The sequence below is a fragment of the Dipodomys merriami genome, unplaced genomic scaffold (assembly GCF_024711535.1).
Source record: "Dipodomys merriami isolate MVZ:Mamm:240054 unplaced genomic scaffold, mDipMer1.0.p SCAF_37, whole genome shotgun sequence".
Taxonomy (NCBI): domain Eukaryota; kingdom Metazoa; phylum Chordata; class Mammalia; order Rodentia; family Heteromyidae; genus Dipodomys; species Dipodomys merriami.
The window spans coordinates 3,204,942-3,220,731 of NW_027205270.1; positions in this window are offsets into that span (position 1 = coordinate 3,204,942).

The following is a 15,790-nucleotide window of genomic DNA, read 5'->3' on the forward strand; positions in this document are numbered from 1 at the left end:
ACGATAGAAGGGGTGACTCTGATATAGTTCCCTTAGTCATAAATGGACGTTTAATTGAAAATATTCCACAATTGGGCTGGGAAGGTGTCTTAGTGGTGGAGTGCTTGCCTTGCATGCATGAGGCCCTGGGTTCGATTCCTCAGCACCACATAAGCAAAAAGAAAAAAGCCGGAAGTGGCGCTGTGGCTCAAGTGGTAGAGCGCCAGCCTTGAGCTGAAGAGCTGAGGGACAGCACCCAGGCCCAGAGTTCAGGCCCCACGACCGGACCCCCCCAAAAAAATATTCCACAATCTCTTAAAAATGGAAGCATTAGGATCCAGCCTCCTTCCCCATCCCTGTCCACCCATTGTCCAGTATATTTCTTTCTGTTGCTGGCTACCGTCCCCTGTACAGCCAGGTTCGTTCATTTCTACCAGTTCAGCAACACTGGGGTGTTTCTCCTTACCTTGTTAGTGTAACATTACACTGCCTGGAGGAAATTCATTGCTAATATATGAAGTTTTTCTCCCATTCAATCCTTAATTTTTTTAAGTCCCTGGATTAGATCCCCATCATTGAAACAAAAATTGAGTTAAAAGTCATATACCCATAAAGTTCACTCTTTTAAAGTATTTGAAAGTCTGTAAGGAAATTGAAAGTATGTAAGGAAATGAAAAGACCTGGAAAAATTATATTAAGTGAAGAAAGCCAGATCCAAAGAAACATAGGCTGCATAGTTTCCTTCACTTATAGTAACTAGAACATATCTTTAAATCTTCAAGTTTGAGCTGGGTAATGGTAGCTCATGCCTGTAATCCTAGCTACTCAGGAGGCTGAGATCTGAATATCACGATTCAAAGCCAGCCCCAGCAGGAAAGTCTGTGAGACTCTTACCTCCAATAAACCATTCCGAAAACTGGAAGTGGTGCTTTGGCTCAAGAGGTAGACTGCTAGCCTTGAGCTGAGGAGTTGAGGGACAGTGCCCAGCCCAGAGTTCAGGCCCCATGACTGACAAAAAACAAAAAATCTACAAGTTAATCCAATGGATAGTAAAAGACAAATAATTACACTTGGACATGATTAATTAAATAGCACTCTAAGCATTTGCGCAGTGAGAACAAGAGAGGGCTCAATAGCTATGTGCATATAACCATATCAAATGATGCTTATCAAAAAGAACTCCAAGAAATGGAAACAAAAAGGGCTTTTTTTATTGTACTGTTTGCAATTATTTCTTTTTTCTTTTTCCCTTTGCTTTATTCCCTTTTGTCACTATTTTTTATTTCTGTACTCTTTATCTTCTATATAGGTTTATCTGATTTGGGGAGGGGAAGAGTAATCCCAGAAACGGCAGGACAAAGGGTGAACCAATTCAACAATGAAACCCACTAGAAACTATATTGCAGTTGAACTTCACAACTTGGGGAGGAAGGTCAGGAGGGGAAAATATGGGAGAAAATTAGGGAGGGGGAAAGACTGTTCAAAAAGAAATGTACTCATTACCTGATTTATGTAATTATAACCCCTCTGTGCACCACCTTTACGATAAAATTTAAAGTAAAAAAATAAAGTATGCAATTTAGTTTGTTTCTGGCACATTCACAAAGTTGTGTGGATCACTACTTATTTCAGGATTTTTTAAATTTTTTATTGTTACTATAAACGTGGTGTACAGAGCGGCGGTGACAGTTGCATTGGTCAGGTAATGAATACATTTCCTTTTGGACAATGTCACCCCCTCCCTCGCTTTCTTCCAGTTTTTCCCTCCCATCCCTACAATTTGTATAGTTAATTTCCAACATCATGTCTAGTGAGTACCACTGCTGCATTCATTCATCCTTTGTCCCTCCATTTCTGTGCCCACTTTTATCTCCCAAAGACAAATAAATGGGCAAATGAGACAGAAAACAAAACAACAACAAATAAAAACCCTCTCATTTTCATTTCCTGAAGTTCTTTTTGATAAATATTATTTTATATGATCAGATGCACATAAGCATTACACCTTTGTGTTCCTCTCCTAAGAATATCCTCCTTTGGTATCTGTGTGTGAATGCCTGGAGGCCTGCATAAGTTATCATGTCCCAGTGTATGTTAGATCTAGCTTCCACATCTGAGAGAAAACATGGGCCATTTGTGTCTCTGACCTTGGCTTTCCTCACTTAACATGATTCATTCTAGGTCCACCCATTTCCCTGCAAATGACATATTATTCTAATTAATTTCAGGATTATTTTAATCACCCTCCAAAAGAAACATATTAGCTATTACTTCCTAGCCCCATTTCTAATGGTGTCTATTATTTCTGTGCATTTTTTCTTTTCTGGCCATTTCATGTGAGTAGAATCAAATAATGTGTATGTAGCCTATGTGCCTGGATCCTCCACTTAGCATGGTTCTCTCCCGGATCTCCCACACTGCAGCACGTGTAGCTTTTCGTGGAATGTATGAATGGGATTTTTGGGATTGCTGGGCCCTGTGGTTGCCCTTCTAAACTGTTTTCCCCTGAGTGTTCACACCTCACCGTTCTTACCCCCTCCCACTCCTTGCAGCAATATGTGAGGGTTCTGAGACTGATCCACAGTGTTTTTGCTAATAATCATCCTAGTGGTTACATTGATACATTGTCATACAATTTTTTTTATTATGGCCAGTACTGGGGTTGAACTCAGGGCCTTAACTTGCCTGATTTGCTCTATTGAGCCATGCCTCCTGCCCTGTTTTTTTTTTTTTGCTGATTATTTTGGAGATGGAGTCATTTAAACTTTTCTGCCTGGGCCTGGCTTCAAACCATGATCCTGCAGATCTCAGCCTCCTGAGTAGTTAGGATTACAGATGTTCAGTAATATTTATAGTATAGCTTAATGTCTAGTATAGCTAGTGTCTCTGTCCTCTTTTTAGAGGTTATTGGCAATTCCTGCATGTTTCCGCACCACCACCCCATTTCTCTTTCCATGTGAATTTCAAAATGATCTCCTTTAGTGTTGGGGAGAGGGAGGAGCTGTTAAACTGGGTGCTGGTGGCTCATGCCTGTAATCCTAGTTACTCAGGAGGTTGAGATCTGAGGATCGCAGTTTGAAGGCAGCGAAGGCAGGAAAGTCCATGATACTCTTTTTTGTTTTGTTTGTTTTGTTTTATGGGACTTGAACTCTGGTCCTGGGCACTGTCCCTGAGCTCTTCAGCTCAGGGCGAGTGCTCTACCACTTAAGCCACAGTGCTACTTCTGGTTTTCTGGTGGTTAATTGGAGATAAGAGTCTCACAGACTTTCCTGCCCAGACTGGCTTTGAACCACAGTCCTTAGATCTCAACCTCCTGAGTAACTAGGTTACAGCCATGAACCACCAGCACCCAACATGATGATAAATTTTGCTAAAAGGGCTTTTAACACATATAGATAAATATGCTAAACTATACTAATGGATTTCCAAATATGAACTATCTCTATTTTTCTGTATATTTTTTGGTTGTTGTTTTTGCACACAACCCACTTAATCACAGTGATTTACTTCCTTAATGGCTTTTTTAATTGGGGGTGTAATATTTTAATTAACTATTAAGTGTGATTATTCAACAGTTATTTTGTGCTGGTTGTATCAGATTTAGATGTGATTTTGTATTTGTTTTACAATGGCTTTGACAATTCCCTTCATTTTCTAGTCTCTGGAAAAATTCATGTAATATTAGGATTATTTAGTATTTAAAGGTTTGGTAGACTTCTACATGTACATGGAAATTCTGATTTATTATTTTCTTCCTTTTTTTTTAATTAGATCCAAAATCTGGACTTGAACTTGGTATCTGACACTTTCACTCATTGGCTGGTACTCTACCAGCTGAACCACACCTCCCATCCCTCTCTATTCTTTTATAGAGATTTGTTTCTGGTAATGTTTCCTATCACTACAAGGGTCAGTTTTTAATTTTGGTTTAATTTTTTATTAGTTTTAAGTACTTGTACAAAAGAGTTTCAAGTCAACGTATCAGTTTATCTGCACAATGTATCTTGATCAGTGTCACCCTTTCCATTGTTCTCCCACATCTGTTCCAACCCCTCCCTCCCTCCTCTCAAGTTACTGGGTTCCATTTTCACATACGCACATCGAATATTATGGCAGTATTTGCCCATCCTTCCTTTCTGCATTCATCTAACCCAGCAGTGTACTAAACTATATGTTAGATGTTCAAAGGAGTTTACACCATTGCAATCCTCCCCTGCATGCACCATATTTTAGAAAATATGTTTATATACATGCATATGGCCTACAAGGGTCAATTTTGGTATACTGTATTTTCTTCCAAGATGATTCATTTTGTTTCCAAACTCATTTGTATAAAGTCAGCTGGGAGTAACACCTGTTTTTTTTTTTTTTCCTTCTGTACTGGTGCTTGTGTCCTCTTCCCACTTCTTGTGTTGTATTTTTGTGCTTCCTTTCCATTTTTCTTTATCAGTTTAGTTAATGGTTTGTCATTAACTTCTTCAAAGAACTAGTATTTTGGGGGGGGGTGTCCGGTCGTGGGGCCTGAACTCTGGGCCTGGGCGCTGTCCCTCAGCTCTTCAGCTCAAGTCTAGCACTCTACCACTTGAGCCACAGCACCACTTCAGGTTTTTTTCCTTTTTTTTGCTTATGTGGTGCTGAGGAATCGAACCTAGGGCCTCATGCATGCAAGGCAAGTGCTCTACCGCTGAGCCACCTTCCCAGCCCAAGAACTAGTATTTTTTATTTCTACTATATTCTGCTAACTCAATACACTTCTATGCTTTTTTTGCTTCCTTTTTACTATTTTTATTCTGTTAAACTTCTTTTCTAGCTTTTTAAGGAAGCTAAATGAAAAAAAACATAGCTATAGCCTGCCAATCATTAGTGTAAGAACAAAGGGTTTTTACTTGCTTTTAATAAATGGATTCTAAAAACAAAATTCCTTCTAGAATCTTAATGAAAAATCTGTTTCCTGAATGAAGGCTAATGATAGTATTAGATTTATCTTGTAAACAAGAAAATTGTTTCATTAGGTAAAGGGGCGTGCAGATTATAGGAGCATCCATCTACCTGACACTCTTTTTTGGTACTTTTTTTGGTATTTGTCTTGGGAGTTTGAACTCAGGACCTTATACTCAATTTGCTTGCTTACTCAGCTGGCTCTCTACCACTTAAGCCACACCCATACTTCTGCCTTTCTGTTAGTTAATTGGAGATGAGTCTCACAACTATCCTGCACAGGCTGGTTTTGAACTGTAGTTCCCAACTCTCAGCCTCCTGAGTAGTTAAGATTATAGGCATGAGCTACGGCACCTGGCCTGCACTTTACTTTCTAACATTTCTTTCTTTTACTTTTGCCCATCCTGAGGCTTGAACTCTGGACTTGGGTGCTGCTCCTGAGATTCTATTTCTCAAGGCTAGCACTCTACCACTTGAGCCACTTGGCTTTTTCTGAGTAGTTTGTTGCAGATAAGAATTTCATGGACTTTCCCGCACCCAATTTTCAGATCTCGGCCTCCTGAGTAACTAGGATTACAGGCATAAACCACCAGCAGCTGTTGAAATTTGTTTTTGTTTTTGGTTTTGGTTGGTTGTGGGGCTTGAACTCTGGGCCTGGGCACTGTCCCTGAGCTCTTCAGCTCAAGGCTAGTGCTCTACCACTGGAGCCACAGCACCACGTCTGGTTTTCTGGTGGTGGTGGTTAATTGAAGATAAGAGTCTCATGTAGGGGCTGGGAAGGTGGCTCAGTGGTAGAGCACTTGCCTTGCATGCATGAGGCCCTGGGTTCGATTCCTCCTCACCACATAAGCAAAAAGAAAAAAGCCAGAAGTGGCACTATGGCTTAAGCGGTAGAGTGCTAGCCTTGAGCTGAAGAGATGAGGGACAGCACCCAGGCCCAGAGTTCAGGCCCCACGACCGGACCCCCCCCCAAAAAAAGAAATATTCTCATTACCTTGCTCATGTGATTGTAACCCCTCTGTACAGTATTTTCACAATAAAAAAAACTTATTTTAAAAAAAAAGAAGAAATTTGATCATGCTAGGCCCTCATGGCTCTCGCATGTGATCCTAACTACTTGGAGCCTGAGATCTGAGGATTGCAGTTCGAAGCCAGCACTCCAATTGACTGCCAGAAAACTGGGCTCTGTGACTCAAAGTGGTAGAGCACTAGCCTTGAGTGGAAAAAGCTCAAGGACAGTGCCTAGGTCCTGAGTTCAAGCCCTACAACCAACCAAAAAAAAAAAAAAAAAAAAACTCCATCTCATGTTTCCATTGTCTTTCAGAAAGCACAGGCAATGTGATGCTACAGTAGAGTGGTGAAGATGGCAGAGTCAACAATGAGGCTGCAGGGGATAACAGTCAAGGCCCACTGACTGAACAGGGAGGGAGGAGGAGCCAATGCTTGGAAAGCTCTCAGCTGGTGCCAGGCCACAGGCTGCTCTGCTGCAGCGGGGCAGGACAAGGGCTTCAAGACCCCTCTGTCCTGCCCCCCACCTCCACTTGTGCTCTGGTTGTTTTTGAGGAATATGCATGCTTGCAAACACCTGGGTCACTTGCATTAAACACACGGGACTTGGGATGAGGGGGTGCTGGGTGGGTTCCCCCTAGTACTTTGATTAGGATCAACCAGAAGAAATAACCACCTAAGAGACCCAAAGAGAGCAGCTGGGAGCCCAGTGACCCAGAGGGACCCACAAGAGCACATAGCCTATATGCAGGGACACAGAGCCTACTGATCAAATCACACTGGTAGCTCACACCTGTAATCGTACTAAGGAGGCTGAAATCTGAGGTCTGTGATTCCAAGCCAGCCAGAAAGTCTGTGAGACCCTTCTAATTTACCACCAAAATGTCAGACGTGGAACTCTGGCTCAAGCGATAGAGCACCAGAGCAAAAAGGCCAGGGACAACATCCAGGCCCTGAGTTCAAGCCCTAGGATGTAGATGCGCGCGCACACACACACACACACACACACACACACACATACACACAGGCCAAGGCTCCCCCCCCCCCAGCTTTTTAAGGAAATTTACTACATTGGTTCACAATCTGGAACTAAGGATGCAAAGCAACTGAGGAATCTTTTGAAGCAACACCAACCTCAAAAGAATTGGGATGAGGGGGTCACAGCCCCGTGTGGAGCTTTCTGCACCTGCCTAGTCAACAGCATAAGCATGAGCGGAGCCTAAAAGTTAGCAGAAAACTTGACCTTCAGAGAGGCAGGGGCAGCCACCATGTTCCACACCCAAAGGAAGCATGCCTTCAGCACCTAACAAAGCCAGAACTCGTCACACAGTGCTTGTAAAAAGGCATTTGTGAGAAAATGACACTGCCATACCTGTTTTTGAAAAGTAGATGAAGGGCTGCAGGCTTTGCTCAGCCGTAGAGCACCTGGTTAGCATGCAGAGGCCAACTTCAAATACCCAGTACTGCAAACGAAGTAGATAGAGAGGCACACCAAGATCACAAAGTGTCACCAATGGCTGACCACAGCAAAGCAAGATTACTCAAGAGGTTTGGCCACACATGAGCTGCATGAACATCACCAACTCTGATGGCCACGTCTTGAGAAAGTGCAGGAGAGTGGCGAGGCTGGCAGTCCAAGAGGACTGGGAAGCCTGTCAGCAGGTGACAGCAGTCAATGCCCACTGCCTGCGGGGAACAGGCAAGCACGCAGAATCAATACTCAGAAAGCGCTCAGCTGGTAGACAATTTAAGATTAAGTGGAGTCATGGCCAAGAAAAGACCTCAGTCTTTTACAGTCCAGAGAAAGGAGCTAAGTTTTGGGGCAAATTTAAAGGCACATTATGAGTCCTCATAAAAATAAATGCTCCAGAGGCTGGGAATGTGACTTCGTGGTAGAGTGTTTGCCTACAATGCATGAAGCCCTGGGTTCAATTCCTCAGTACCACATACACAGAAAAGCCAGAAATGGAGCTGGGACTCAAGTGGTAGACTGCTAACCTTGAGCACAGAAAAGCTCAGGGACAGTGCTCAGGCCCTGAGTTCAAGTCCCAGGACTTGCAAAAAAAACGTAAATGATCCAAACAGTAAAAAGGACTTCATTGTTCCATTAAGTTTATGACCTTCAAATCCTAAATTCAGTGCTTCCAAAGTCTAAAGCAAGGATTTCAGAAAGCTTCCACCTTTACAGATAAGATGAAAGCTGTAAGACAAAAGTGAATGGATTACAATAAACTCAAATGGAGATGATTAAGAGAATTTTTACAATGAAGTAAAGCTACCTAAAGAATCATGAGCCAGTGGCTCATGTCTATATAATCCTAGCATTCAGGAGGATCATGGTTCGAAGGCAGCCTGGGCAAAAAAGTCCATGACACTTTTATCTCCAGTTGGCCATTAAAACCTGGAAGTGGAGCTATGGCTCAAGTGGTAGATTGCCAGCCTTGAGCACAACAGATAAGGGACAGTGCCAGGCCTTGAGTCCCAAGACTAGCACACACACACACACACACACACACACACACACACACACACACACACATACAAAAAAAGCTGGCAGAGGGGCTGGGAAGGTGGCTCAGTGATAGAGCGCTTGCCTTGCACACATGAGGCCCTGGGGTTCGATTCCACAGCACCACATAAGCAGAAAAGGCCAGAAGTGGTGCTGTGGCCCAAGTGGTAGAGTGCTAACCTTGAGCTGAAGAGCTGAGGGTCAGCGCTCAGACCCAGAGTTCAAGCCCCATGACCAACCAAAAAAAAAAAAAAAAGTACATATTACCTTACTCATGTAACTAACCCCTCTGTACACTATTTTCACAATAAAAAAATCATTTTTAAAAAGCTGGCAGAGTGGCTCATGTAGTACAGTGTCTGTCAAGTACAAAGACCTGAGTTCAGCCTCCAGTACTACTAAAAAAAAAATAGCCTATCAATATTGGATCATTAATTGTAATGAATGTAGCATTCTAATGTGAGAGACTAGATGCAGGGTATATAGGAACTCTGTACCATCTCCAAATTTTTCCTATAAATGTAAAAGTAATAAAAAAACAATAAAGGCTTTTATGAAAGAACATTAAAAGCATTCTTTGAACATGAGTTACCTTTTAATCTGTTTCTTTTTCTTTTTTTTTTGGGTCCAGTCGTGGGGCCTGAACTCTGGGCCTGGGTGCTGTCCCTCAGGTCTTCAGCTCAAGGCTAGCGCTCTACCACTTGAGCCACAGCGCCACATCTGGCTTTTTTCTTTTTGCTTATGTGGTTGGTGCTGAGGAATCGAACCCAGGGCCTTAGGCATGCAAGGCAAGCACTCTACTACTGAGCCACCTTCCCAGCTCCATAATCTGTTTCTTTTTCCTGCTCCCCATGACCTCTGCGTTTTCAGCTGTGGGGGAGGGGGGAGGCAGTTTCACTCAGCTTGGCTCGCTGCATCTGATGGCATTACAGACATCTGGGTTCTCAGCAAGTTTGCTTTTAGTATGAACAGTTGATTTCTTCTTTCTAGTCTTCCTGAAGAGGTCAAGACTCTACCCAGCATTTTTTAAATGTTTTATTTAATTTTATTGTCAAAGTGCTGTACAGAGGGGTTACAGTAAGGTAATGAGTACATTTCTTGAACACTGCTTTTCTCCACTTTCCCTCCCCCCCAAACTCCCCCTCCTTAAGTAATAAAGTTCATTCCTAATATAGTGTCTTGTGAGTATTGCTGTTGCATTGGTTCAACCTTTATTCTTTGTCTCACTACTTTGTTGTTTTCCGTCCCTTCCCTTCCTCAAATCATATAAATGCATATACAAGTCACAGGGTACCAAAATCAAATACAGTGACAACGGATGATAAATGAAAGGAGGAAAAAATGAAAGAAAAAAGAAATAACTTCACACAATACATTAAAAACAACAACAAAGAAAAACCTCGTTTCCATACCTGGGAGTCATTTCGATTAGCATCATCGTATATGGTCATATGTACATAGCTATTCAGCTATTGTGTTCCTCTGCTAGGACTATCCTAGACATATACTAATTATTACAAATGAGGGAAACCATGGAGCCTATGTTTTTGGGGGTCTGGCTTACTTCATTTAATATGATTTTTTCCAAGTCTTTACATTTCCTTACATATGTGGCAATGTCATTCTTTCTGATGGAAGTATAGAATTCCACGTTGTCTTCATCCATTCATCTACTGAGGGGCATCTTGGTTGGTTCCATATCTTAGCTATTGTAAATAATACTGCAATGAACATGGATGTGCTGGTAGCTTTGTTTGTGGTCATTTGGGTAAATGCCCACGAGTAGGATTACTTACCCAGCATTTTTAATTGTATCCTGTCCATCTCTCTAATAAACATATTTGCTTAAAGTTTTATGGGTTTTGTTGTTGTTGTTGTTGATTGTGGAGCTTGAACTGGGGTATGGGCGCTATCTCTGATCTCTTTTGCTCAAGGCTAGCACTCTACCACTTTGACTCAGAGCTCTACTTCTAGTTGTTTTTGTTAGTTGTAGGGCTTGAACTCTGGATCTGGGAACTGTTCCTCAGCTCTTCAGCTCAAGTCTAGTGCTCTACCACTTGAGCCACAGTGCCACTAGCCAGTTTTCCAGTGGCTTATTTGAAATAAGAGTCTCACGGACTTTCCTGCCCAGGCTGGCTCTGAACCGAGATCCTCAGATCTCAGCCTCCTAAGTAGCTGGGTGTACAGGCATGAGCCACTGGTACCCAGCCTAAAAAGGTTTCTAAATATTGAAAGCTAGGTGCAATGGGTTAAACTTGTTATCTTAGCTACCTATGCAGCAGAGATAGGAGCACTGAGGTTCATGGCCAGCCTAGGAAAGAAAGTAGTTCATGAAGCCAGGAGCCAGTGGCTCATAACTGTAGAGTCCTAGCTACTCATGAGACTGAGAGCTGAGGCTTGCAGTTCAAAGCCACCCAGGTAAGGAAGTCTATGAGACTCTTATCTAGTTCTGGACCAACACACACACATATACACACACTCATGACATTCCATTTTTATCAATGGTAAGGCATGGGTAGTGTGAACCTGTCATCTCAAAGATGCAAGAAAGTACAAATAGAAGGACTGAAGTCCAGATTGGCCTGAGGAATAAAGTGAGACCCTATCTCAAACAACAATGAACACAAAAAGGGCTGGCAGAGTGGCTCAAGTGGTATAGCATCTGCCTAGCTTGTATGAGGCTCTAAGTTTACACCTCAGTACCACACTAATAATAATAATAAACTATATAGCTGCTCTTCTAAATTCAGTGATAGGGTCTTGCCACCATCTCAGAAATCAGGTCAATTCCCTGATACAACAGAACTACCTTTAGCTTATTCCTAGAGTGTCAAAAGGAAGATCCCTGAGGCCTATTAATTTAGAGCCTAGTTGAGCAAAGCAAAACCAAACCACAATTTGAGAACTGGACAGCTCCCACAACCAAAGCAGATTCTGAAAACTGCTTGATCAGAGTCAGGCACTAGTGGCTCACACCTGTAATCCTAGCTATTCAGGAGGCTGAGATCTGAGGATCGTGGTTCAAAGCTAGCCTGGGCAGGAAAGCCCGTGAGACTCTTACCTCAACTAAACCACCAGAAAACTGGAAGTGGCTCTGTGGCTCAAGTGGTAGAGCGCTCACCATGAGCTGAAGAGCTGAGGGACAGCGCTCAGGCCCAGAGTTCAAGCCCCATGACCAACAAAAACAAAAACAAAAACTTGATCAGACACATTATAGGAAAGCAAAAGAAGAGATACATAGAAAACATAACTGGGTAGAGCATAGCTCACTGTTACAGTTAATCAGCTTTGGAGCCTTCTGCAGCCAATGAAAGTTCAATATTGTGATTAAATCCTATTGGGCTACCTCTAAACTATGGCTTAACTATTTCTCCATTGCTCCCAAGTGACAGTGTGACCACTTGGAGGCGTCCTGATGTGGCAACTACAGGTAACAACGTCCTCTGCACCAGGGATCTCTGGGACTCCCCCCCCTTAAGCTACAAGGTAGAGAGTCAGGGTTTGAGGCTCTGAAGCTTCACTAGACTGGGGGTGGTAAGAATTGATATCAGCCCTTCAAGTGGGGCTCTAGGTAATCACCACACTGATATTTTCCATTATTTGAATTATCCTGTTCCTCATGCTGGATGGAAATAGAGATCCTTTTGAAATGGGAGCTTTATAGTTCTTAGGAAAGACCATGTGGCCACTCAGGCCCGCCATAAACCATGCTTACCATTGAGCTTACCTCCTTCCAGACCAGTCTCATTTCTCCAATAGGTGAATAGCGCTGTCCATGAAACAGGCCACCACAGGCAACCTGGCCTGATGAGGCTTCAGGAGTTCACTCATGCTGCACATCTGGAAGGGTTCCACTTGACCTGACTGCAGTTGTCTTGAGACTTTTTTTTTAATATGGTTTTTTTGTAAAAATAGTATACAGAGGGGTTACAGTTACATGAGTAAGGTAATGAGTCCATTTCCTCTCAAGTGTTGTTACCTCCTCCTTTGTTTATCCCCTACCATCCCTTCCTTTCCCACCTCCGTAATTCCCCACCACCCCCAAGTTGTAAAGTTCGTTTTCAACATAGTGTCTTGTACATCTTATTGTTACAATGGGTCAATCTGTATCCTTATTTCAGCTTTTTATTTCCCTTCCCCTCCCCAAATTAGAAAAATGTATATACAAGATGCAGGGCACTGACATCAATTACAGTGAAAACAGGGGTTATACCAGGGGGAAGAACATACCAAAGAAAAAAAATCACATAGTACATTTTAAATATGTTAAAAACAATAGCAAGAAAGAAAAAAAACAGTTGTGTCCCTATCTTGGGGTTCATTTCACTTAACATCATCTTCTATGGTCATATGTACATAGCTTTTGACCTTTTCTGCTTATCCTAGACTTATACTAGTTATTGCAAATAAGGAAACCATGGGACCTATGTTTCTTTGGGTCTGGCTCACTTCATATAATTTTTTCCAAGTCTTTCCATTTCCTAACAAATGGGGCTGTGTCATTCTTTCTGTTGGAGGCATAGAATTCCATTGTGTGTGTGTATGTGTGTATAAATATTATATACACAGGCATCTGGGTTGGTTCCATATCTTAGCTATGGTAAATAATGCTGTGTCTTAAGTCTTAACCACCATGATTGCCCCTGAGTAACCTGGCTTGTTTTCCCTAGTCCTGATATACTCTAGACAAGACCATTAGCATGGCTTTATAATGGAGCCAGGTGCCAATAGTACCTCCTGTGCTCAACAGCCTTAATGATAGTTTGAGAAAACAGACATGTTCCACTCAGACGAAGTCACGTTTGTTCTAACCATAAGCTCCCTCCTCCTAGTCCAAATGACAGGGATCCACTGTCTTGCAGTCCTGGGACCACAGTTGTTTCCAACCAAGTGCACTCCTCAATCTTGGACCTGTCCATCTTTTTCCTTGTTGCTTCCCTCAATAGGACCAGGTTTTCCCAGGACTAATCTCAGCAGTCCAGCTTTGGCAATTCAGGATGAAAATCTGTCAGAGCATTTCTCTGCTATCCATTCAATTCCTGTTATGACTAGTTTCTCCAATAGAATTTTTAAATTATTAACCCAATTATATAATCTCAGAGAGACTAAAACCTGTACTTGTCAGAGTTCTTTCCAGAGTCTCCTAGAAGATTAAACACTGCAGGCCTAAGTGAACAATTAACCAGCTGTGAAAGGAGAGCTCATTACACTGACATAAATGACAAAGAAATGCAGTCACCTCTGCTGTATATACCTTAAGATAGCCAGCAGAGCAGAGAGAAGTGGCCCACACCTTAATCTTTACTACTGCAGAGGCTGAAATCAGAAGGATCACAATTTGAGACTAGCAAAAAATCATCTTAGTAAATAAAAAAGATGAGCAGGCTGATACATACCTGTTATTCCAGCAACACAAGAAGCATAAATTGGAAGACTGAGGTCCAGAATAGGCTGGGCATAAAATTGAGACCCTATTTTAAAAAAACAATGCAAGTAAAACAAGTGGAGGGTAGGGCTCAAGTGGTAGCATATATTCCTAGCAAACTAAGGCCCTGAGCTCCAGCCCTGAGGGGAGAGAAAAAGAGAGAGGAAAAAGGAAGAAGAGGAGGTTAACAATGAAGACAAAGAGGAGAATGAGGAGGGGGAAGGAGGGAGAACTGGAATTATGACTGATAGTATTATATCAGGAGCATGAGATTGTTATGGTCTCCTGTGGTGCCTCCTATGGTGTAGAGGTGGCAAGCCTCCTGAACCGGTGGGAGAGAAAGTGCGCAGGAGTTCTGTGGAGGAACAAGGGGGTGGACAGAGCCAGCAGCAGGGCAAGAGTAGCCCTGACTAATGGAGCCGAAAGGAGTTTGAAGTGATTTGAGGACCCACCTTTAGCACCACTTTCATTGTATCTGTATCAGCTCCTCTCCCCTCCCTAACCAGCCCTTTAGACCTGGCAGGGACCCATATGTGAGTGATTTAAAAATATTTAATTTGGGGGCTGGGAAGGTGGCTCAGTGGTAGAGTGCTTGCCTTGCATGCATGAGGCCCTGGGTTCGATTCCTCAGCACCACATAAGCAAAAAGAAAAAAAGCCGGAAGTGGCGCTGTGGCTCAAGTGGTAGAGCGCTAGCCTTGAGCTGAAGAGCTGAGGGACAGTGCCCAGGCCCAGAGTTCAGGCCCCACAACGGGACCAAAAAATATATATATATATTTAATTTGCAGCCAGATTCCATAGTACCCTTGTTTCATGAAGTCTGCTTCCTCTCAACCCGAGTTTGCCATGGCCCCTCATTCCCATCCCTCAGTCCAGGGTTTCAGCTGCAGCTTCTCTTCCAATTTCCCGATTACAATTCCTGATTCATTTGCCTTGAACTTGCCACAGTCATTAGCCTATGGATTGGCTCTCTTTGGCTCATTTACTCTCCCTTCCCAGTTGGGACTTTCTAGAAAACAAGTTGAGACTCATGGTTCCTTAGCACTATGTCTCAGTAGGGCTCTGTGGTCCCCCATCTCCTCCTGGGTTGCTGACCAGTCAGTCCAATACTTTTGGGGCCATCTAATTAGGATGAGGGGCATCAGGAGACCTCAAGGGAAGGGCTGTGGACTGGGCCCTTCACTCAGACTGACTGGTTCAGTCAGGAGCACCTACTTTAAGACACTACATTTTACACTGGACAAGTGTGCTGTTTTCAAAAGGACACTCAAGGCCCAGAGCTAGTGGCTCACACTTGTAATCCTAGCTATGCAGGAGGCTAAGGTCTGAGGATTGAGGTTCAAAGCCAGCCCAAGAAGGAAAATCCATAAGACTCTTATCCCCAATTAACGACCAGAAAACCAAAAATGGCACTGTGGTTCAAAGTGACACAGTGCTAGCATTGGGCAAAAAAACTCAGGGACAGTGCCCAGGCCCCAAGTTCAAGCCCCAGGACCAACATATTAGGGCTGGTACACACACACACACACACACACACACACACACACACACACACACACACAAAAGGTGAGCTTTCTCTGGAACTTCAAAGGAGTGTCTGCCCTTCTTAGTGGCTTGACATTAAGATATAAAAGAAATCCAAAGTTACTGGTAGTTGTCACCAATATAGAGTTGTGTTAGCTTTTCAGGTCACTATAACAGGACACCTGATGAAACAACTTAAGAGAGGAGCTATTTTGGCTCCAGGGTCTCAGAGGTTCTGTCCATGGTTGCTTGGCTCCATGCACTTGGGAAGAACATCATGGTAGTGGAAGCATGTGCAGGGGAGAGTTGATCCCCTCCTAACAAGACAGGAAGCAGAGTTAGACATACAGGAAGACAGAGCCCTAAGGACACTTCCTCAGTGACCTATTTCCTCCAACAAGGCTCCAT